General features: G+C 42.4%; 1 non-coding gene across 1 annotated transcript; it reads right to left on the reverse strand.

The window, feature by feature from the left end:
- Nucleotides 1–5,758: 5,758 nt before the first annotated feature.
- TRNAK-CUU (transfer RNA lysine (anticodon CUU)) lies at nucleotides 5,759–5,832 on the reverse strand. Its single transcript has one exon. It is a non-coding gene; the product is annotated as a tRNA-Lys (tRNA).
- Between the last annotated feature and the right edge of the window lie 16,545 nt (nucleotides 5,833–22,377).

Here is a 22,377-nt window from a genome sequence, read left to right on the forward strand (position 1 = left end):
CACAGAGAAATTTACGGTCTGCAAATAAAAACATCCTAAAGATCCCAGGCACAGAGGTTAGGCTGGCCTCAACTAGAGCCAGGGCTTTCTCGGCCGCGGCTCCAATCTGGTGGAACGCTCTGTCACAAGAAACTAGGGCCCTGCAGGACCTGACATCCTTCCACAGGGCCTGCAAGACAGAGCTGTTCCACCAGGCCTTTGGTCAGGGCACAGCCTGACCCCCTCCTCTGGCAATCTGCACAGAATTTTGCTTGATGGTTGCCATTAATTTGATTTTAATTTGATTTAATTAATTTTATAATGAATGTTTTTAGAATGTTGGACTATTTTGATTGTTGTTAGCCGCCCTGAGCCCAGCTTCGGCTGGGGAGGGTGAGATATAAATAAAATTTATTATTATTATTATTATTATTGTTTTGTCTGCATGCATTGTTGTTTTAGTTACATAGGACTAGTGCAGCCCTCTCCCCCAAAATGGAGGCCTTTCACTGCATCAAAATGACACCTCAAATCCTAAAAGTCATAGAAAATATAGGACATATTCATTACATTGAACAAGGATAAAATTCAATCAGTAAAGCCATTTAGGAAAAGTGAACTAGGTAGATATAGTGCTGATTTAAGAGGTGGCAATGGAGAACCGATGTAATATAGCAGCTAAGTCTCCATTTCAAATCTCACCTCAAGAAATTAAACTACTTACTAGGTGGCCTTTGGCACACTCCTGTTCTCTTATTCTTAGCTCATTTGCAACATGCTAATAGTATGTCCTACCTTTCAGGACTACGAGACTATGATAATATTCGTGAAGCTCTGGAATATTTGATATATGCATTATATAAATACTAAATCGTCTACTGAAGAAAAGGGCAATTGCTCTCATAATGGCAGGCACTAATCTAGTCATAGCAGTCTACTTTCCTCTACTTTCTGTGAAATGTTTCTGTGCACTGTGAATGATTAAGTTACAGTACTAAATGTAAAAAGCATGATATGGTACTCTAGCTTTTGCAATCTATGTATCCCTACCGACAATTTCATTTGATGCAGATATTTCAATTTATTTTTACTGCCAATGTGATTTGAAACTGTACTACTGAAATACATTAGTAGGAGGCCAGCTAGAGAGGCAATTGGACCATTGGATAACAAGGAAGTCAAATATGTCAACTGGTGTTCTAGGCCTAATAGACACAATAAAAACCCACAAATTGCTGAGTCCAGCTGGCATCCACCAGAGAATTCTTTGAGAACTCAAATGTGGAATTGCTCATTCTCTAACAAAAACGTATAATTTGTCCTTAAGATCCACCTCCATACATGAGAATTGGAAAATGGTCACTGTAACACCATTTAAAAGGGGGGGGGGATCTGGGTGTGTGTGTCTTGGAACTTACAGGCCAATTAGCTTAATTAGCTTATTGCCTGTCCCAGAAAAACTAGTGAAAGGTATAGTTAAAGATGAAATAATCAAGCATATAGAAGAACAAGCTTTGTTGAAGCAGAACCAGCATGGCTTCTGCAAAGGTAAGTCCTATCTCATGAACCTATTAGACAATTCTTTGAGAGTGTCAACAAGCATGTTGTTACAGGCCACCCCAATCTCTACCAAGCAGTAGCAAGACTCCAGGAGGCTTGGCAATTAACCAGAGTTTATGTTACTTTTAAATGAGGCACTGTGGAGACTAGAATGGTTTATTCTACACATATTTACCACTGAGTATTGAGGGAGGGAGTGCAGAACATTACACCACAAGAGACCCTCTCATAGTTTCAGAAAGCTTGGTGCAGCTGGCGACACATGGAGTTATTCTCCCCCCCCCCCCCACTTCCTCCAGCCCTCTGTTTTTTAAAAGGATGCACTTTTTCCTGTGTGACATCACACCCTCTGTTACCCTGGCAACCTCCCCCTCACAGCTTGCATCATCAAATCTTGAACCTGAAGTTGTCTCTGCTCACCATCCCCTCATGGGAGAAGGGGTTCACGCTCCTCTGCTGCCCAGCACAAGGGGACTGTTTTTGTCAACTGCCCATTAATTTCCTTTGTACTACATGATGGTTCTTCTCCCCAGCCAATTCCTAGCCAGGAAGCTGATTCAGCCTTCGTTTTTTACACTGCTAAGCTGTCTCACACCTGGTTGTAAACTTCAAGCATTTAGCTATCTCCCCCTCCTCTACAGCAGCCATATTTGATCCCTTAATATATCAAATTCTTCCTCCCCATCAGCTGATGTTGTTTGCTTTAAAAACAAAAACAAACCCTGTGTGGTGATTACAAATACATATTTAACGCCATGTTTCCTTCAGCCCCAATAAACAAAGCTGGCACAGTTGATGATGATGCCGCCATGAATATAGGGCCACATTCTAATGCTTTCTTGAACAATTTTATGAAAAATCCATGGGCAACTGATAGGGTTTGAGTCCCAATTTTTAGAATTGCCTCATATCAATTATGGATGCTTTAACAGTCCTCAAGGTTATCTTTTAGCTGTAAAATGAAAAGCAATGTAGCAAAGAGCACAGTTAGACATTGTACCTTTGGCAAGTTGGAAACAAATGGTTTTTTGAAGCATGGACAGCTGCTTAGCCCATCTGTGCCTAGCCTCTATTAATTGGATTTTATGTCAAAACAACTTTTTAGTAAATTGCCTTAAAAAATATAATTGTAGCAGTTGCTGCTTCTGTGACAGGTAATGCTATCGAGCAACATGTTTTAGTTGCTTTACATATTGACCGCATGGCAGCCTCCTCCATATTGGCTCTCTGTTCACACCACTTCAGTCAGAAATGCTAAGACAAATAAATTTAGACACTAAAATAATATAATAAGTGTTAAAATATATCAACATTTGTGATTTTCAATCTGTTTCAGTAATTTTTTTGATGTGAAAAACCATCAAAGTTCCTTTGCTACCAGCATAACTGTACTGGTGTACACCAGCTTAAAATGGTTGTATTTATCGACTGAAATTATGAGCAGTGAATTGGAAAGAAATGGAAAATGCTAAGAAAAGAAATGGATTGCTATTTACAGATTGGGGGGTGAGGAGAGGTAAATCTACTTCATGATAGCTTGTGCAAGTAAGAATGGAAGGAGTTGATGAATACATAAACTCATAGAGCAAATAAATACATCTACTGTATGCTATTGCACTTTTATTTCCTCCCTAGCTATAAAATTCAAAGGGGGAGGGGAAATCTAACCTCTGGTACATAATAGCAAACATTTTGTCTCATGAATATTTGAATGCTATTAATAACATGAATGATTTATGCTTCCTGTATTTAATCAATTAATAAAACATTGAAACAGAAAGAACTAAAGATTCACTTAGTCAAGTCATCTGAGGAGACAGAGAGGTCAGAGAGGGCCTTGAAAGAGGGATTCTACTCAAATACCTCCAGAGGCTTACAGACAGCTTCAAAAATATACACTCCTGTATTTTGTACCATTGCTTTTGAATTATGGTGCTGGAGGAGACTCTTGAGAGTCCCATGGACTGCAAGAAGATCAAACCTCTCCATTCTTAAGGGAATCAGCCCTGAGTGCTCACTGGAAGGACAGATCGTGAAGCTGAGGCTCTAGTACTTTGGCCAAATCATGAGAAGAGAAGACTCCTTGGAAAAGACCCTGATGTTGGGAAAGATGGAGGGCACAAGGAGAAGGGGACGACAGAGGACGAGATGGTTGGATAGTGTTCTCAAAGCTACCAGCATGAGTTAGACCAAACTGCGGGAGGCAGTGGAAGACAGAAGTGCCTGGCGTGCTCTGGTCCATGGGGTCACGAAGAGTCGGACACGACTAAATGAATAAACAACAACAACAACAATTTTGTACCATCTAATCAAGAACCTCATACGTCTTGGAAGCCCGTTAGGAATTAAGGAGTGTAGGGTCAACCAAAGCACAGTTGTTTCCTCATTTCCTCTTTGGGGAATCAAGAGCTGATTGTGCAGATTTGGTGCCATGTTTGCCTCCCTCTCAAGCCATCATCTTGAACGTAAAGCCATGTTAAGAAAAAAAATGGTCATCAATGAAAGTCAAAGCCCATGACTCTGGGGAATGTTTTTGTTCAGTTATGTGTTTAAACAATGGCTGGGGAGGCATGGGCATCAATTATTCTGTTTTTTTATGGGATTAGTTTCCATTTTTGAGGCCTCAGGATGTGCATATGATGCTGTCATGGTACAGCCTACTACTTGCCCTCTTGATTCCTGTCCATCATAATTGATTAAAGGTAGCCATTCAGGGTTGACCAGACTCAGACTAGAAACCTTGTACAGCTCCTCAGTTGATAGCACTCTAGCCTCCAATTCCGCTCTGGTTCCTACTGGAATACGGGGTCATGTAGAGACATTGTAGGTCTTGTGGTGCTTTTGTTTTCTAGATTTGGTGAATTCAATCAATGGTGTGGTAGTTGTTGTTGTTTAGTCATTTAGTTGTGTCCGACTCTTCATGACCCCATGGACCAGAGCACACCAGGCACTCTTGTCTTCCACTGCCTCCTGCAGTTTGGTCAAACTCATGCTGGTAGCTTCGAGAACACTGTCCAACCATCAGTGTGGTAGTAGCCAGAGTTTAAATATACAGAAACCCAAGGCTAACTTGTTCCATCCACTTGGCCAAAGTCACTCTTAATTATGTGAGATATTCAAGTTTCTAGAGAGCTGCACTGAAGAGCTTAAATATTTTGGCAACGTGTCATAGTGTTCAAGTGAAATGCATTCATAGCAACAATTAGTAGTGAGAGATATTTTGGTTCTGGAAAATCCTTTAAATACACATTGAACCTTAATTGGAATATTTAAAATGGAAACTTAATAACCTATTATAAAAAGGGGACAATTAAAATTTTCTCACTTTTTTGAACCAATTAGTCCAAACAGTAATTGAAAATAGTAACAGAAAAGTTTTATGAAAATCTAGTGATCATTTTTGGCACAAGTATTACCTCCTTTTTCAAAGTAATTTCAAAATGATGAAAAGCTATTTTTGGTTTATACCTGAAACAGTTAACTCTAAATTAATTTGCTTGCATAGGATGATACCAGGCCAAGAATCTGTCTTTTATACAGAACAACCCTTCTTTTGTCTCACAAATATGTTTAAGGATATTTTTGTGATGCTTTTGTTAAAGCATATAAAACGGCTAATGCTCTAAGACAAATCAGCTTAGAACAGAGCAGTGGAAACCATTTTAGAACCGCTTTAACTCAAATGTACAGTGGTACCTTGGGTTAAGAACTTAATTTGTTCTAGAGGTCCTTTCTTAACCTGAAACTGTTCTTAACCTGAGGTACCACTTTAGCTAATGGGGCCTCCCGCTGCTGCTGCCGCCGCCCGAATTCTGTTCTCATCCTGAAGCAAAGTTCTTAACCCAAGATACTCTTTCTGGGTTAGCGGAGTCTGTAACCTGAAGCATCTGTAACCTGAGGTACCACTGTATTGCTTACCAGAAATATAATAAACAAATTAGACAATTAAAACTAATTCACTCATCAGTAGGCTTGCCAAATGATCACAAAATACTTAATCAGGCCTGTTACAGCTGCTTGGTATACACATGAATTCATCCTCCCTGCTTAGCACAGCACTCTATCTGGAAAGAGCAGGGCAAAGGGTACGTGTGGATAAGCCCCAAGTCTCCATGCACCTCCCTGTTTCACAGAAACACCGTCTGAAATCACAGAATTGTAGAGTTGGACACGACCCCAAGGATCATCTAGTCCAGCCCCCTGCAATGCAAGAATCTTTTGCCCAATGTGGGGCTTGAACCCAGGACCCTGAGATCAAGAGTCTCACGCTCTACCAACTGAGCTATCCCAGGCATAGGCAGCCTTGGAAACCGGAGGTCCTAAAAAGAGCATCAGAGGCACTCTGTATCTTGGTGGGTTGGGGGCCGCCTGCTGTATTACATGGTTTGGGAGATTTGCGGTGTGCATAAAATCTGCAAGGAGGAGCTTCTGTTCTCTCTGTGCTTGAAGCAAGGAGGGCAACACCAAAGCCCAAACTATGTAAGCACATCAGTACCCAAATTTCCCAAACAGGTTGAAAGTTAATTATGTGACCCCTGATGTTTAATATATCTTTCTAAACTAAAAGTTATGCTACATAAATTATGTGTAAGATTATGTTTATTGAGATAAGCAATGGGTATGAAAACACTGCATTTTTACTGTTGGTTAAGATAAATTATGTTAGCTGCTAGCATGCGGTTTCGGAAGATTTATAGCTGCATCAGTTTTCTATTTACAGCTGAGTGCAATGCAACTGCTTTCGGTATGCTTACTCACTCTACATATTCAAATACAAATTGCATTACAAAATCAAATAAGCAGGAATATTCCTCTCAGCACTGTGATGCTAGCTGACGAAATCAATTCAGGCAATGTGGTCGCCATATGAAGATTACCTTGTGCTCTCTGCTAGGGATGGGGAGAAATTTGGCTTGGTTTGCATTTTAACACAAACATAACTAATTCACACTCTCCCAAACAATACACCAGCCACTACCCTTCAAAATTCACGTCTCTGAATTTCGCAATGCAATTCTCCAGGCAAAAAAGGGGGAAAAGTGTGCAGAAAACATATATATTACAGGGAAGTGCATTTAAAAATGCATATATCTGTGAAGGCGAGCTATAGAGAGATGTATTATATTTGTGCAGGGGGTGGGGGGGTCCAGGAAAAATCCCAGAGCAGCTTGTAGGGGAGAGGGAAGATCTTTCCATCTGGCAAGCATGACAGGATTATCGTCTTGGTGTGCTGTTGATTTCCTCGCTGTGGTGGCCTGGGACTCGGGCTCAGATTCAGAACCAGAGGAGTCTCAGTCTGCACCAGATCCTTTGCCTCAGGCATCATCTGAACCAAGTCTGGGGCCTGATCCTGAAGAGTCTCAGTCTGCACAGGTTCCCCTGCAACAAACACCAGCTGGGCTGAGTCAGGGGACTGAGCCTGCCCTGGCTCCACATGCGGGGATTACCTCGTTGCCTTCAGCTGGGCCATCACTTAAACTGCTCCACTACCGGTTGGGTCAGGGAAGGCTGAGGTGACCCCTGGGTCTAGTAACCCACCGACATCTCCCGAGCTGCAGAGACTAAGGTCTGAGAGAAGGAGAGACCTGAGCACTCGCAGGAGGAGTGTTCACCTTCGGGTGAAACAGGGAGGTGAGTCACCGGGGGATCAGGACCGGCCATTACCCTGACAAAGATAAAAGGATGTCAGACCCTGTCCCAGGTTGTGGGAGCAACATTGCTGTATGCTAGATCCTGCCCAAGATCCTATACCTGTCCTTGCCTGGTGTCCTGCCTCATGTTCTGCCTTGGCCCTGTCGGTCTGACTCCTAGTGGAACCTTCGGATTCTGGACAGGTCCTGGACTGCATTTCACAGGTTAACCCCAGGCACAGCACACTTCCATAGGATCACACAGGCTAGCCCTGCCCACAACTGACACTACATGTTGTCATGCTCCCCCCCCCCAATGTCCACACTCTGAATATTGGAAGCAGTTTTATGTATGCACAGTTTATATGAGCAGAGCTCCGCCATATGAGGAGGACCCTGCACAACTGGGAAGCTCCACCCACTGCATAGAACTCCTTCCAGTGTCTACTGAACATAGAGTTATCAGGGAGCATGGTGGCAGTTACTTGTCTCGGTGGCAGTGGTAGACACCAGTGGAGCATGTGGCCCTGAAGACCCCTCCATGGATTCTTTCAGTGCATGGAGGGTTTCATGTGAGCAGTTACCAAGACAGAAATTGTGGGTATTCTTAGCTACATAAATGTGGTTTCTTCTTTTCCTTTCATTTTACTGCACACTGCGCATCACAGAGATGAAATGAAGTAAAACATATATGCAAAGTAATGTTTTAAGGTGAAGTACTTGCATTATTTCTACAAATTCTGGGAACCTTAGATTAAGGGTAACAACACGCCATGGAGAAAGCAAATAAGTTTCAAGGCAATTGTAAATATGAACCCAAGTAAAGGGGGAGGGCGATGGATTACAATCCTATACCAACTTAGCTGGTTAGACTTACTGATGAGTAGACAAGCACTCTTAATATCACAAACTCCATGTTATAACATATACACACACACCCCAAATTGAGAACTGGAAAGTTAATGTTGTAGAATACGATCCTTGAATTCATGTTTGTTGTTAAAATGAGGGCATTGGCATTGAAGAAAGATGCAAATAGCTCCACCCACCCACCCACCCAGATGAAGTACTATAGCTTCTTGTTGTCTCATATTGCTCACTATAGTTGTGGTCCATGTAGAATAATCTAACATCTATGATTCTTCACCTACCATATATAAGTAGCTTGTGGCTTCCAACCGTAACATTTTGTAGTATAGTATTTGAAAAAGTAATTTTCAGATTCTGGCTGCACGCAAAGTACATTGCAATTATTGTGTGCTACATTCCTGATTATCATGTTACTTTTTCAGCCTGACCAGAAACATCTGTCTTTTTAATGCTCTGTCAGTTTGAATTAACCCTGATCTCTAATTTAACTGTTACACAAGTACCAATAACAACGTTGGGAGGTAGACTTAGATGGAAAAGAAGAGGATCAATATTCCTTTGTGTATGACTTGAAATGTGTGTTAATGTGACAATTAAGACCTCAGATTTATGTGCCTAACAAGCTCTATAAAGATTGATATATGGAGTTGTCCTATACAGAGTGGTTGATCTATGGAGAATCAAAATGGGGCTATAAATCACTGAACAACTATTGACAGGATGCCTACAACATTTTACAAATGAAAATAGGCTTACTTAGCCACTTCTTATGTTACTTAGAAACATACATGTGTACTCTCTGGAGCCTAGTTCCATCCAGAGATATGCAAAAATATGATGCTGGATGTGCCCAGTTCCAGGAGAATGAGCTTTGCCAAGCTATGCCAAGAAGGCATGCCAATGGTTTATGAGTGTTTTTTTATTTGAGCAAAACAAATGGCAAGTATACAAAAGCAAGAACTTCAAAAATATATATATTTCATTTCGAACAAGAGATTATGAACGATGGTTGCATGAGAATGAAAGAACAAAGACCATGTGGACACAAGAAGAGTCCTGTTGAATGAGACTGAAAGACCAAAGCCTTCCAGTGTTTTGAAAGAGGGGAGACAAGTTATCTATATTGATCTACTCTACACTATGCTCATTTTATATCTCCAGTCCCCTGATCATTTTGGTTCACCTTTTTCTGTATCTTTTCCAGCTCAACAAGTTTCTCAAACAGCATTGTTTTAATAGCAAGTTGTCTGATGCCAGGAAAAATTGCAAAATTCAGGCAAATGCATATCAAACTATCAGAGATCGCAAAATAGTTTGATTTATGTATTTCATGATGCCATCTCACTTTGTTCGTTTTTCACAAATTGTTGAGCCCATCCTGTTTCATGGCTCATTCTCCCTTGTGATTTTGATGCTCTTTCTCAAGATTTCATAACTGTTTTTGAAAACTTTGATGTATGTTTTGGAACATGAATTCCAGCCATGAAACAGATAATGTGTAACATAATTTTACATAATTTTATTACAGACATCTGTATGCGGAAAGATTACTATCATAAAGTGCAGCTAATGTAGCAGGATGGATTATTATGGAAATGGTTTTTTAAATTATTTTTTTTGAAAATAACATTGTCCAGGGCATCATAATCCCACGAATGCCTGCAGAATTTCACTCAATGTGCACTCACTTCAGTGAAGGCATGAAAACAGTGAATTGCGTATTTTGTAAGCAATTTTGAGAAATTTGAATCTTGTTCAAATCCCTATGCATGAGTGCCGTCATGTTCTTAGCTATCAGACAGTCACCCCCCCCCCTTGATATATATAAAATTCCTGATCCATTAACATCCCATGACATCACAACATAACAGCTATTCAGGGGCAGGGGCTTCATCACCACATATGCAATTCAATATAGATACTGCAACCCCACAATGAATGTGCCTGTTTGCGAATTCTGAAGTGGGTGGGAAAGAGTTTTTCGTAAATATTAACTGACTTACAATTTTCTAAACTTAGGTTGCCACTCATGAAAATAAGAGATAGCATGGATGCACAAAAGAGGGTGCTATACAAGGGTTCATGTCTTGTCAGGAATGAGCCAGCTCCCAGGGAAGGGTTGCAGCCAAATGAAGAAAGCAGCCAGGAACAGACAGGGTTAACTGCCATGCAGGATGAGCATCGGCTAGTGCCAACTCCCCCGCCCCTTGGAATGCCAGTTGATAAGGGAATGGCTGAGAGCATTCAAAGCTCGTCAGAAGCACAAACAGGCGGGAAAGAGTTAAGAAACAGTCTCTCAGAGAATGGGGAAGGAGCGGGAGCTGACCCACTCAGTCTGAGGTCTTGGTTAATGGGAGGGCTGCAAGATGGGAAGCAAAACAAAAGAAGTATGAAGCGAAAGTTCAGTTGCTTCTCGTCACGCCAGAAGCAGTCTTCAGAAGGGTCATCTTGATTGATGATGGTGGAGGCTGTGTTAGAGCCATCCAGAGCTATCTGTTTGTTTTGACAATAAAACATCATTTTTATTAACTACGCTCACTGTGTTATCAAGCCAGGGACTGGACTCCTGGCATGTCTGTAGGTGTAGAGAAAGAGCAGACGAGTGTGAGCTATGCAGTGGAGAATGTAAAGGAAGGTGGACTGACAGAAGGTGATGCCCAGCAAAACCTGTGTTGCAGGAAGATGAAATAAATTGTACTTTAGGGTGCAGAGGGGAAGGAAGGGGAACAATGGAGAGAGTAATGTAGCAGGGGCTGGTGCTGTTCCAGTCAGTCAGCCATATTCTCTTCCTCAGTCCTCTATTCCATTTCTTTCTCCCAACAATTAAGGATTTTATTTTATTTTTTCATCTTTGCAAACCTTGAGGCTTTCCAAAGCCTACTGATGCTTCACTGTTGTGTGCAGCTGGTGCCATTTTGGCTATATAAAATGCCTGAACATTGGAAAGAAAGGGAATTCTACATTTAAATGAAAGTTAAAACTGTATCAAAAAAACACTTTCCCACCCCTACCATAATGATGTATCCTTTTTGAATTAATAAAAATATAAAAGCGACTGCCAAAGTGATTGAGTTGTACACCCTTGGTTTAGGCAGTAGGATCACCTGTAAAGCTTAATGAAAAATGATTTATCCAATTTGATAACTAGAATTGGAAATCCATTCCACCCCCAACCCCCTGCTCATTACAAACCCTTCACGTTCAAATCAAATGCTTGAGAATATTTACAGGCTTCAGCTTTGTGAAATTAGACCTGTTTGATTTTTAATGAAGTCCCAGTTCAATTAGTGAAAGTTCGCTCTTTGTTAGTTTGATTTGTTCACCACCTCATTAAGCAGTTAAACAAGGTGATAAATAAGTTTTACTTTCCTACAAATCATCTATTGCAACATTCAATTAACAAGTTTAGTTCTGTTCGGCCTGATCCATCAAAAGTACATTTACATCCCATTGATTTTAATGACAGGCGCAGCCAAGGGTATGTTCAACTCTCTTATCAAAATAATTGGATTTTATAGCGCTTAACTCACAGGTAACTAACTCCTTTGTGGCAAATAAGAAGTGCAATTCTACATCTATCTACGCAGAAGTAAGTCCCGCTGAGTTTGCTGGAGCTTTTTACTGGGCAAGTGTACATAGGAGGATTGCAGACCCAAATGATTTCCCATGCCAACATTGATGGGTTACTTCAGTCTCTTTCAGACCTTTTCCATGCATGGAGGAAGGTGGCAGGATTCACTGCTGGCCTCACCCTGGACCCCACTGTGTCCCACTGGTCCTGCCTTCAAATTTCCACACATAAAACCGAAGGTCTGAAAACAGATGCCTACATAGATATGGCTGTATATGCTGAGTTGCCTTTAGGGTAGAAGCTGCTGGTTTGCAATGTAGCTAAGCAGTAATGTGTCCAAATAAGCCACAGGCTGTAAGCTTCAAGTCTCCCTTTCATGGCTTATAAGTCTCAGAGGGACCTATGAAAAGGAGAAGCCACCCCTTGATATGAAGGATGATAAAGGAATTGCTGGAGAGTGGTGGGCTGGATTATGTAGCCTCCCCCTGAGGAGCAGAACGTATTTGGTCTGATGGACCTGCCATAGGTTCTTGGGCTGTGTTCAGAAGAATGGACAGATGCATGGAGATTGGGGTGGGCCCTGCCACTACTATACAGACAGTCCCCCCGTGTACGAGGGAGTTATGTTCCAAAGCATTCTGTGTGCCGGTGAAATCACATACAGTAATACTTCTGCGAACGTTTGCTTTGTCTAGCGTCCATTCCAGTGAATGTCCACGGCAAACTTGGAAGTACTAGAATGGGTTACTTCCGGGTTTGCCGCTAGCGCATGCACAGAAGCAAACCGCTCCATGCACGTGCGCAGACACAACACTTTGCCCTGCATCCTTTTTGGCTAGCGGCCGGGGCTCCAGAACGGATCCGGCCGCAAAATGAGGTAAACCTATCATTGAAACCCATTGAAAAAGCCTGCAAACACCCTGTCCTGTCCCTGCTCCACCCGTCCCACCCTTTTAGTTATGTTTCAGTGACATCTTTATGACGTTTCCTGGTCACTCTTGGGTTTGCTGTGCTGCGCGTATACACGCTCATGCCCATATTGAACGTGCATAAATGGGGGGCTGCGTGTACTGCTGTCCCTCCTCCTCCTTCTGTTTGGTCATGTGACAAGGGCTATCACAGGACCCTGTAAATTATTTCTGCCTTGCAAACAATTAGCATTTGCTACAGAATCCACCTCCGCGGCTGTCGATTTTCTGCAGAAGAGCATTTCCAAAATATGTTACCTTCCACTTCAGCGTTGCCAAAGCCATACATAGAACAGGGAGCAGCTGAAAGTCAGTGAGCCTTAAGGATATGGTTTGCCTGTGCTTGCTGGAATATAGGGCACTTTACTGCAGCTCCAGTTCTCTTTGCTTCCAGGAAGCAGGAGTTGGCTTTAGCTTGCCAATGTTCTCTTGTAGATTTCACAAACCCCCCTAAAGGCATCATGGTAGCTCATGAGACAAAACAGAAGCTGTTTCTATTTTTAGGATTGTCGGCTAACCGTTGTGGGTCAATTCCGATAGCTCAACTGAAAAGGGCGGCAGTGGGGGTAGGGGATTACAAAAGTCCCTGAGGGCAACTGAGTTTGGCTGGGGTGGATAATCCATGTTAGCTCAAATGTTTATATTGTCTTGTGCACCGCTTCAGCATGAGTAAGAAAAAGAGCTTTGCTTGCACATTTGAAAAGCGTTTCTTTGGTTAGAGCAGAGCCCATTGTATATCGCATTGCATGGTGTCATCAGGTACAGAACAGGTCACAGACACATTTGGCAATGGCAATGGTGTCTTTTCAAAATAAAGCAGAGGCAGGTAATTTTAAAAACCCTTTTGTATATACTTTCCTTCATATAAAAGGACACCTTTTGCGCCATGCCGGGTGTAGGTGGATGGTTAGATTGGGTGGACGTACCCCTACTTCCAGCCCTGCTGGTCTCCACCAGAGTGCTGCTGGCGTCCCTCTGTCAGCACAGAGCTCCTTGTTCTGCCTGAACAGGGGAGCAAGCAGAAGTACATACCTGCCAAGTGCTCCAGAAAAAATGGGATGCCCCTCTTTTTTTGCATGAGATTTCAGCAGCCATTTAGGGCGTTGTGATCTCGTGTGCTCTTGCACTGTGCTCTCCGCCGCCCAAAAAGTGCCTTTTTCAGGCCCACAAACTTGTGTGGCACCCAAAAACATGTGTTTAGGGGCACGAGGCACGATCTTGCCCTCCAAAAAAGCACTTTCTTTGGGGTGAGAGCAAGGCGTTGGTCACATGACTGCCTGGGAGCACATCCCAGATTTGGGTCTTTAAAAGTTGGACAGTACGGAAGTACCAGTGTGATGTAGTGGTTAAGAGCAGTGGACTCATAATCTGGTGAACCGGGTTCACTTCCCTGCTCCTCCATATGCAGCTGCTGGGTGACCTTGGGCTAGTCACACTTCTCTGAAGGCTCTCAGCCCCACTCACCTCACAGAGTGTTTGTTGTGGGGGAGGAAGGGAAAGGAGAATGTTAGCCGCTTTGAGACTCCTTAGGGTAGTGATAAAATGGGATATCAAATCCAAACTCTTCTACCACCTGCAGGATCACTGTCAACCTGTGGCAAGTCTTAAAATCAGGTGTTCTGGGCAGGGAGGATATGTGCTATCTAGGATCTGCTGGACTCTAAGTCAGCCCAACAGCCATCACCTGATGAAATCAGGTCTGATCCAGACATGATCACTTTGCCAGCCATAGGCTGGTGCAACTATAGACCTGCCCTGCTGCCTTCTGCTTCAGACTGTGGATTTGGCAGGGGATCTGCTACTCCCTCAAGCTCCACCACTGCCTGGCTGGGGTTTGGATTGTTCTGTCTGTGTAGAGTAAATGAAGATACATATGAGAAAGCTGGATATACTCAGCAGCTTGGAGCAAGTTAAATGAATATGGATAGAGCCTTTCCCCCCCTGCTTGGTCTCACCTTAAATCTGCATCTGCTATCATTTACTGAATTTCCATCCCTCCTTTCCTCCCAATGGAGCCCAAAGTGGTAAAGTAAAATAAATGCATCCATTAAAAAGTTCTCAAAACAGTCAGAATATCGACAAACACGTAAAACAGTTACATACCCTCACAACTAATAATATCAAGGTTGCGAGTGAAAGTGTTTTTCAGCCATCAGATGCCTGGGTAAGCAGGGTATCTCATCTTTCAAGTGCCCTTGAAAGATGAGATATAGTGAATGACCACAAGAGAAAGAAAGTTCTCCACAGTGGCCCTTGAGCTTTTGAATACCCACTCCAGAGATGTTTGCTTCACACCAAATAACTTTTTGGGAGGATAAGACTGTCATTGACTACACATCATGATGGTTGTGAAGTACCTCCAAGATCAGAGAATACAGTGGTACCTCGGGTTACATACGCTTCAGGTTACATACGCTTCAGTTTGCAGACTCCGCTAACCCAGAAATAGTGCTTCAGGTTAAGAACTTTGCCTCAGGATGAGAACAGAAATTTTGCTCCAGCAGCACGGCAGCAGCAGGAGGCACCATTAGCTAAAGTGGTGCTTCAGGTTAAGAACAGTTTCAGGTTAAGTACGGACCTCTGGAACGAATTAAGTACTTAACCTGAGGTACCACTGTACCAGTGACGGGGGAACATGACGGGAGAAAGTGCTGTTGGAGTCATGTCCTGCTTGAAGACTCCTCAGAGGCTTCTGATTGGCTACTGTGGGAGCAGGATGCTGAACTAGATGAGCCTTCATATATTCAGATACTTTTGAAATGCTATTTATTCCTCTTAACTATGTTGTATCTTCATGTGATCTTAACTCCATGGACATTTTTAATTGGTGCTCATTGTGAGTTTTAAACTTTGCCTTGTTTTAAAAGGTTAGAGCTGCTGCCATACATAAATTTGTTTATGTGGAAAGCTGCAGGTTTTTTCTTTTATACTGTTTTTTATCTATTTTTTATCATTACCCAGCATATGATTGTTGTGATGTGACCGATAGGTAAATTTGTACACGCTGACATTTTAGAACACTCTTCAAGCTTAGGCTCATGAAGTTAGGCTTCTTTGAGCTTAGATGATGTTTTCCAGATACCTGCTCTCTTGACGGGTCCCGTAATTTAATGAAGCCGGGTTGTTTTGTTTTTTAAAGGCCACAGCTATCACTTGATTCTGCCTTACAAGCAGTGAGTGTTTCATACAGAATTCGTCTCTACAGCTCTGACAGTAGGGCTGCATGAACCTGTTCTTTCAAGAACACAGTGGAAGAACACAATGCCTTTGGGTCTCAGAAGCCCCAGGCATGATTCCCTTCATCATTCTAGATGGAATCACATTCTTTGTGTTTCTATCTTGTTCTTGCAAAACTGTCCTGGAAGCTCTTCTGAAGGGAGATGTAGAAATCTTTTAAATAATAAATCAAACAAATATCTCTCACGATCCACTCCACTTTCAGTGGCTGTCATCTTTATTTTCATTTCCCCCTCTTCTGATTGCCAGTATTTTCTTTCCATTCTGTAATGTATGGTGGCATAATGGTTTGGGGGTTGAGGGTAGAGAGGCACGTTTGTTTTCTGTTTTGTGGTGCTTTCTTTGAGCGCTTTTAACTCTCCAGCAACAAACCATCTTCATCTACTGACTGACAGTCATGTGGCAAGCTGTGCAACCATAACAGCAGGTCTCGGATGGGTCAGAGCAAGACACAGTTGTGTGGCTAAAATGGATTTCTATTTGCTGTTATTTTTGATGGCATCTCCACATGCCCGGGGAGGCTAGCTCTCCTTAGTATTTCATGCTCACGCTGGCATTAATTTGACAGTGTTTCACTTTGGGGTGACTTTAGCAGAAGTGTTTATTAACTCCTTTATTACTGGCTTGGGGGGCAGTGAGGTGGGGAGATTGCTTATTACCACAGAAGCTATTTCATCATGTCGGTTACATGTGTATATGCAAAAGGTTACACTGAAAGAAAGAGAAAGGAAATGGACTGGAAAAGGCATGACCAGTCATCAATTTTGAGATGGTAATTCTCCAAGAACAGAATGACAGCTGAGTGGAAATGTACAAATTATTCCTCCAGAGGATTAAATGGTAAATTTGGTGCTAAATTATCCCAATTAAAAATTCCCATTTCATTCATGTGGGGGGGAGATAAGTGCTCAAGATACAATCAATTGCAGTTACCATTACTTTTGCATTTCAGAATGATGTCTGACTGTTAGGGTGGATATTGGCTGTTGGGCAGGAACAGGTGTGAGGCCAGGGATAATGTGGGCTGCTTCTGAAAGGATTCTTCCATTTGAAGCAAGAAGCATTTAATGTGATGAGAATGACAGTCGGGAAGCAGTAGCCAAGGAGGTAACAGAAAAACCACCAAAGAATGAGTGCTCGGATCTTCGTGCCCTGATTTGTGAGCAGTCCAGGTGAACAGACAAGGGTAGGTATGGACAAAAACAGGAAACTGGTATTTAAAATTACAGTGAACCCCTAGCCAAGATGTTAAAGACTTGGAGGAAAAGCTAACAAAATATAGGGTGGGGAGAATGTGTTTGTCCCATGTTCCCAGATCAGAATGGTAAGTACCCCTTATTCTCTTCAAATGGAGGAAACCACAGCCAACTCAAACCTTCTCGGATTTATCAATGTATCTTTCACATCAATATATCTACAAAGGGACAGATTTGCATTCATGCTGACATAATGTTTGGACTTACCGAGAATTTACTCAGTCTGCAATTTGGGAGAAAAACCTTCTAAATCCTTCTTTCTTTCCTTTAATTCAGCAGCCTCTACTTTTCTTCTTGAGGCTTGACCTTGGATCATTGCACACAATGGAAATGCAATGATCTCAAATGGAAGTCACTTGCTTGCTTCCTCCCCACATTTGTATGTGAATTGGCACAACACTTGGCACACTGAATGTGATTACTGTGATCAGTGCCTGATTGGCAGGCAAACAGTCGCTTCCACACAGTGCAATGCATTAATAAATTCAGCAAGGGAATAAACACCTTTATAGGATTCCTTCCCAGACAGACTTTTATAGGGTATAAAACAATTAGAATAGCATCACAGCAATCATGCAGAATAAAACCAAACATTCTTGTTGAAGACTAACCAGGGCATGAGAGACAGAGAGAGAAGCATTCCATTATAGTTAATTCAGCGTCTATTCATAGACCCATTCATTGTGTTTTCTAAAAATATAACTTGATGTTTGTTGATAAAGCAGCTTGATTCCCCCACAGATGGTGGAATTGAAGCTACCAGAGCAGATGAGAAATTGCACAAATGTAGGTCTTTATTTGAAGAAGAGAACACACACAAACGTTTGCTGCTTATCTGTTTCCTCAAACCACACTTCTATCTCTCGACTGAACATATTCCCAAATGTCATTTTTATGAATGACGGAAATTAAAATCATTCAAAATGTTATTGAAATATGGAGATTACTAGCATACCATGAAACCGATGCAAAGTGGTTTTAAATTTTAACAAAACATATTTCTTTAAAAAAAATCAGGATTGAGATAGCAATGTTTGAACACTTGTAAGAAAATGATTAAGGTTTTGCATAGCATGGTGAATCTGTAGGAGGCAGATGAGGAAAAGGGAGGGCAAAAGCAATGGAAATAATTAATTATTACATTTATATCCTACTTATCATTTATTTATGTAAGATATTTTTAGACTGCCTTTTAGGACCAAGCTCTCACAAGATAATTTCCCAACATATGAGAACATAAAATGTCTACTCAAAACATATAAAATAGTAATGTTGGGACCATACACTGACCAGCATCGGCATTCCAGTGTTTGATATGCAAGGGAATGAACCTGGAACTTTCTTTATGCAAGGCAGATGCTCTGCTATTGAGCTACAGCCCTTCCCCGATCTTGTGGCTCTAATGAAGGCACTTATAATGATGTGCCTCTTTTTGTTCCTTCTCTATAAAGGCTGGTATGAAGGACCAGAATAATGATGTGCCTCTTTTTGTTCCTTCTCTATAAAGGCTGGTATGAAGGACCAGAATTCTTGGACATCTGCCTAGGCCCCCATCATGCAGTAAAGATCCAGCAACAACACTTGATATGTTGCCACTCCCTCAGGTAAACATAAGAATGCCCTATTTATGGGGGAGAAGACAATTACAGGGCAATGGAAACATATTTGAGATACATAAAATAGGATGGGCCCAGCTCTATCGATTCTAGAAAGCTCTATTTCTCCATGGAGTTTGGATCATTTTACCTGTTTTGTATGCTATTGTTGTTGCTATTATTATTCATATTCAGCTCTTCCAATCACAGTATCAAGGTGGCATAAAATAAAATAGCAGCTTTTCTCTTAGTCTACAGCTCTGGCTGTGGCAGCTTTTCTTCCTCATAAATTGAGGTACAGTGGTACCTCCGGTTACGAACTTCATTCGTTCTGGAAGTCCGTTCTTAACCTGAAATCGCTTTTAGCCTGAGGTACCACTTTAGCTAATCGGGCTTCCCGCTGCTGCTGCGCCACCACCGCACGATTTCTGTTCTCATCCTGAGGTAAAGTTCTTAACCTGAGGTACTACTTCCGGCTTAGCACAGTCTGTAACCTGAAGTGTTTGTAACCCAAGGTGTTTGTAACCCAAGATACCACTGTACTCTCAAATTTGATTCTAAATGACGAAGCATACCATACTTCAATTTTTAAAACCAAAACAGGGAGCATAATACCTAAAGAGAGAAAATGCTACCAATTTTTCTGTCTTTTTACTCTGCAGGTTTTTTTCCTCACTTCCCCTTCTCCTCTCAGCATTTTTAAAATTGCAAAAAAGTTTCGTGTAATATGTCATGATGTTATAATTTAATTTTATGCACTCTTAGGCCAAAGACTTGTGTTGAAAGGATATATATGACACACGAACACTGCAACTGGTCAGTTGTGCGTTGCTGATTTGCCAGCGCAATGGGTTCTGCCTCTTGCACTAGCGTTCAGTGTGCTATTGTGGGTCTTAAATGTAGACTTTCCTAAAGGGGGGCCAGCACTTCCCACACAACATGCTCTATGCCTCATGTTGCCCAGGCAACATGATTCTAAAGTGAAAGAGCTTCCCCACCAGAAAGTTGTAGATCTTAGGAAGAACTCCAAAATATACATTCCAGGGAGGGAAGTGAAGAGCAAGCATGTCTAACAACAAAATAACAATTCACTTCAATGTGTGTACAGAAATTTATTCAGCCCAGGTTTCCCAGAGGCTTTAGCAGGCCAGAATCCTCCAGATGACATCAGTAGCAGTCCCTCTCTGGGTGTCAATGTCAATGCTGATCCAGGAATGGTAGGTCCCATCAGAATTGGCAGCGGCATCCCTGCAGAAGGTGAGGTGCTCCATGACCTTCCCTGTCTTCCTCCAGGTGGTGTCATTCTCTTTGGGGTAGAAGCTGTGGGCCTGGCAAAAAAGGAATTCATGGCCCTCCTGAAGTGCCTGCTATGTCACCCTCCCCACTGAGGGCTCTGCCCCTGAGTAGAACTTCCTTCCCATTGTCCAGGTATCTCAATGCAAATCTCTTTCAGGAAAGCCTTCCTCACCTAGTTCTCAGCCAACTGAGCATGAAGCTTCCTCTTGCTCACTTGAGTCTCCGTCCGGTCTGCTGGGACGGCCTCCTTGCCAAAGCTGATGTGGTCCTCCCATCATACCCATACTTCCAAAACCCCTCTTTGCCCAGCTTACAGCTGTACATGTGCTTAACAGTGTGATACTCCTTGCTCTCGTAACCAATCCTTGCCCTCTCCAGGTCCACTTTGACCAATTGCTCCCAACCATGCTTGATGTGGGACTCACTGTCCCAGTACTGGGCACAATCCTACACAGTCCCCCCCCCCCAACCAGGGCACTACAGGCACTGCCTTCTTTGCAGCACTGCGAGCAGCAGGTTGGCTGTTGGTACAATCCACAGCAGTGAACTGGGGCCACCCTCAGATAGGCTCTGACACCCTAGTGTAAAAATTGCACATGGAGTAGAAGGAACAGCCAGCATAGTTCTGCACCAGCTACTCACAGGATCACCCATGGAGAGCCTCCACTTGGACAAAATGGGATATCTTACTCTCCAGTAATGTCACTGTCATACAAGCTTGGATCCAATGTTAACTATCAAATTGAGTAATGTTCTGTCCTAGAGTAGGAAATGGACAGGAAGGTCTGGGAAAGTTCCTCACACTCAGACTATTGTATTGTTCCTGGTGCTAGACCGGATGGGAGAAGGAAGAGAATCTAACCCTATCTGGCTAAGTATAAAGCCCTTGGAAGGGAATGCGGGTGGCGCTGTGGTCCAAACCACTGAGCCTCTTGGGCTTGCTGATCAGAAGGTCAGCGGTTCGAATCCCCGCAACGGGGTGAGCTCCCACTGCTTTGTTCCAGCTCCTGTCAACCTAGCAGTTTGAAAGTATGCCAGTGCAAGTAGATAAATAGGTACCGCTGCAGCGGGAAGGCAAGCGGTATTTCTGTGTGCACTGGTTTCTGTCATGATGTTATAATTTAATTTTATGCACTCTTAGGCCAAAGACTTGTGTTGAAAGGATATATATGACACACCATGACTAAACCAGAAGCGGTTTAGTCATGCTGGCCAAAATGACCCAGAAAGCTGTCTGTGTTCAAATGCCAGCTCTCTCAGCCTGAAAACAAGATGAGTACCATAACCCCATAGTCGCCTTTGACAGGACTTAACTGTCCAGGGGTCCTTTACCTTTTTAAAGCCCTTGGAGGCCAAGGGAAAGAGCAGGAGAGAGTTAGCTTGCTTTCATCTACTCTAGGTGTGTTCATAGATTTCATGCAATCTCTGAACCCTCTTTTTCTAGTCTGTAGATTATAGAGCGGTCCAGTATGTATATATGTATTATAGAGCGGTCCCTGGCTTCCTACATACAAGTTTTGCCTCACTTTGCAAGCAGCTAGTTCCTAACTCAGAGATTTCACTGGATCACGAGAGTCAGAGTTTAATTCCCCACCATTGACCATTCCTTTTAAAAAGTACTATAGCACTGGCTGTTAACAACATAACACCTAGTCTGTCTTTGGATTCCAGAGGAAATGGTGACCAGAATTATCCACATTTCCCTTGAGTGAAATGGATTTGATTTCATGGGAAGGAAATGAAGTAAACCTTATTTAATACTTTATTCTCTGATCAGAATGTTGCTGGCTCTTGTCTTGCATTCACCAAGATTGAAAGTGTTGCAGCCAATACTGAAATAAACTCAATGGATTTTATCATTGCAGGGACTATGCAAGAGTAAAATGACAGCAAAACAGATGGTTGGGACTGTGAAGACCATTTGAAAAGAAGGCCTTGTGAAAGGAGGTTGGTTAAAACTGATGTGGCACATATAGAATCGCTTGATCAAATAACACAAATTACGCTCTCTTTTTAAAGGATGGGGGTCAATTTTCAGCCCACACTTCAATCTGATTCCTAATATGACTTTGATTGAAATTCATTTCTCTCTTTGATTATGGTATTTTTCTCCCTAGCTACCCACAACCAAAATTATACTTACCCACCACCTACATATGCAACTGTTGAGGTTTTTATCTAGGTCCACACCACCAAATAAACTGGCACTTAGAGATATAGCATAGGAAGGAAAACATTGGCTGGGGAAATATTTCCAAGCAGTGCCATATGTCAGCTCTGCGCTTGAGAAGTAAATGTTTGTTTGTTTGCTTGCTTGCTTGCTTGCTTGCTTGCTTGCTTGTTTAGGATTTTGAGCTATTCAATTGGGTGGGGTGGGGAGGGGCAGGATCCTTGGGTACTGAAATGCATTTTTAA

This window comes from Podarcis muralis, chromosome 1 (genome assembly GCF_964188315.1).
Source record: "Podarcis muralis chromosome 1, rPodMur119.hap1.1, whole genome shotgun sequence".
Classification (NCBI taxonomy): domain Eukaryota; kingdom Metazoa; phylum Chordata; class Lepidosauria; order Squamata; family Lacertidae; genus Podarcis; species Podarcis muralis.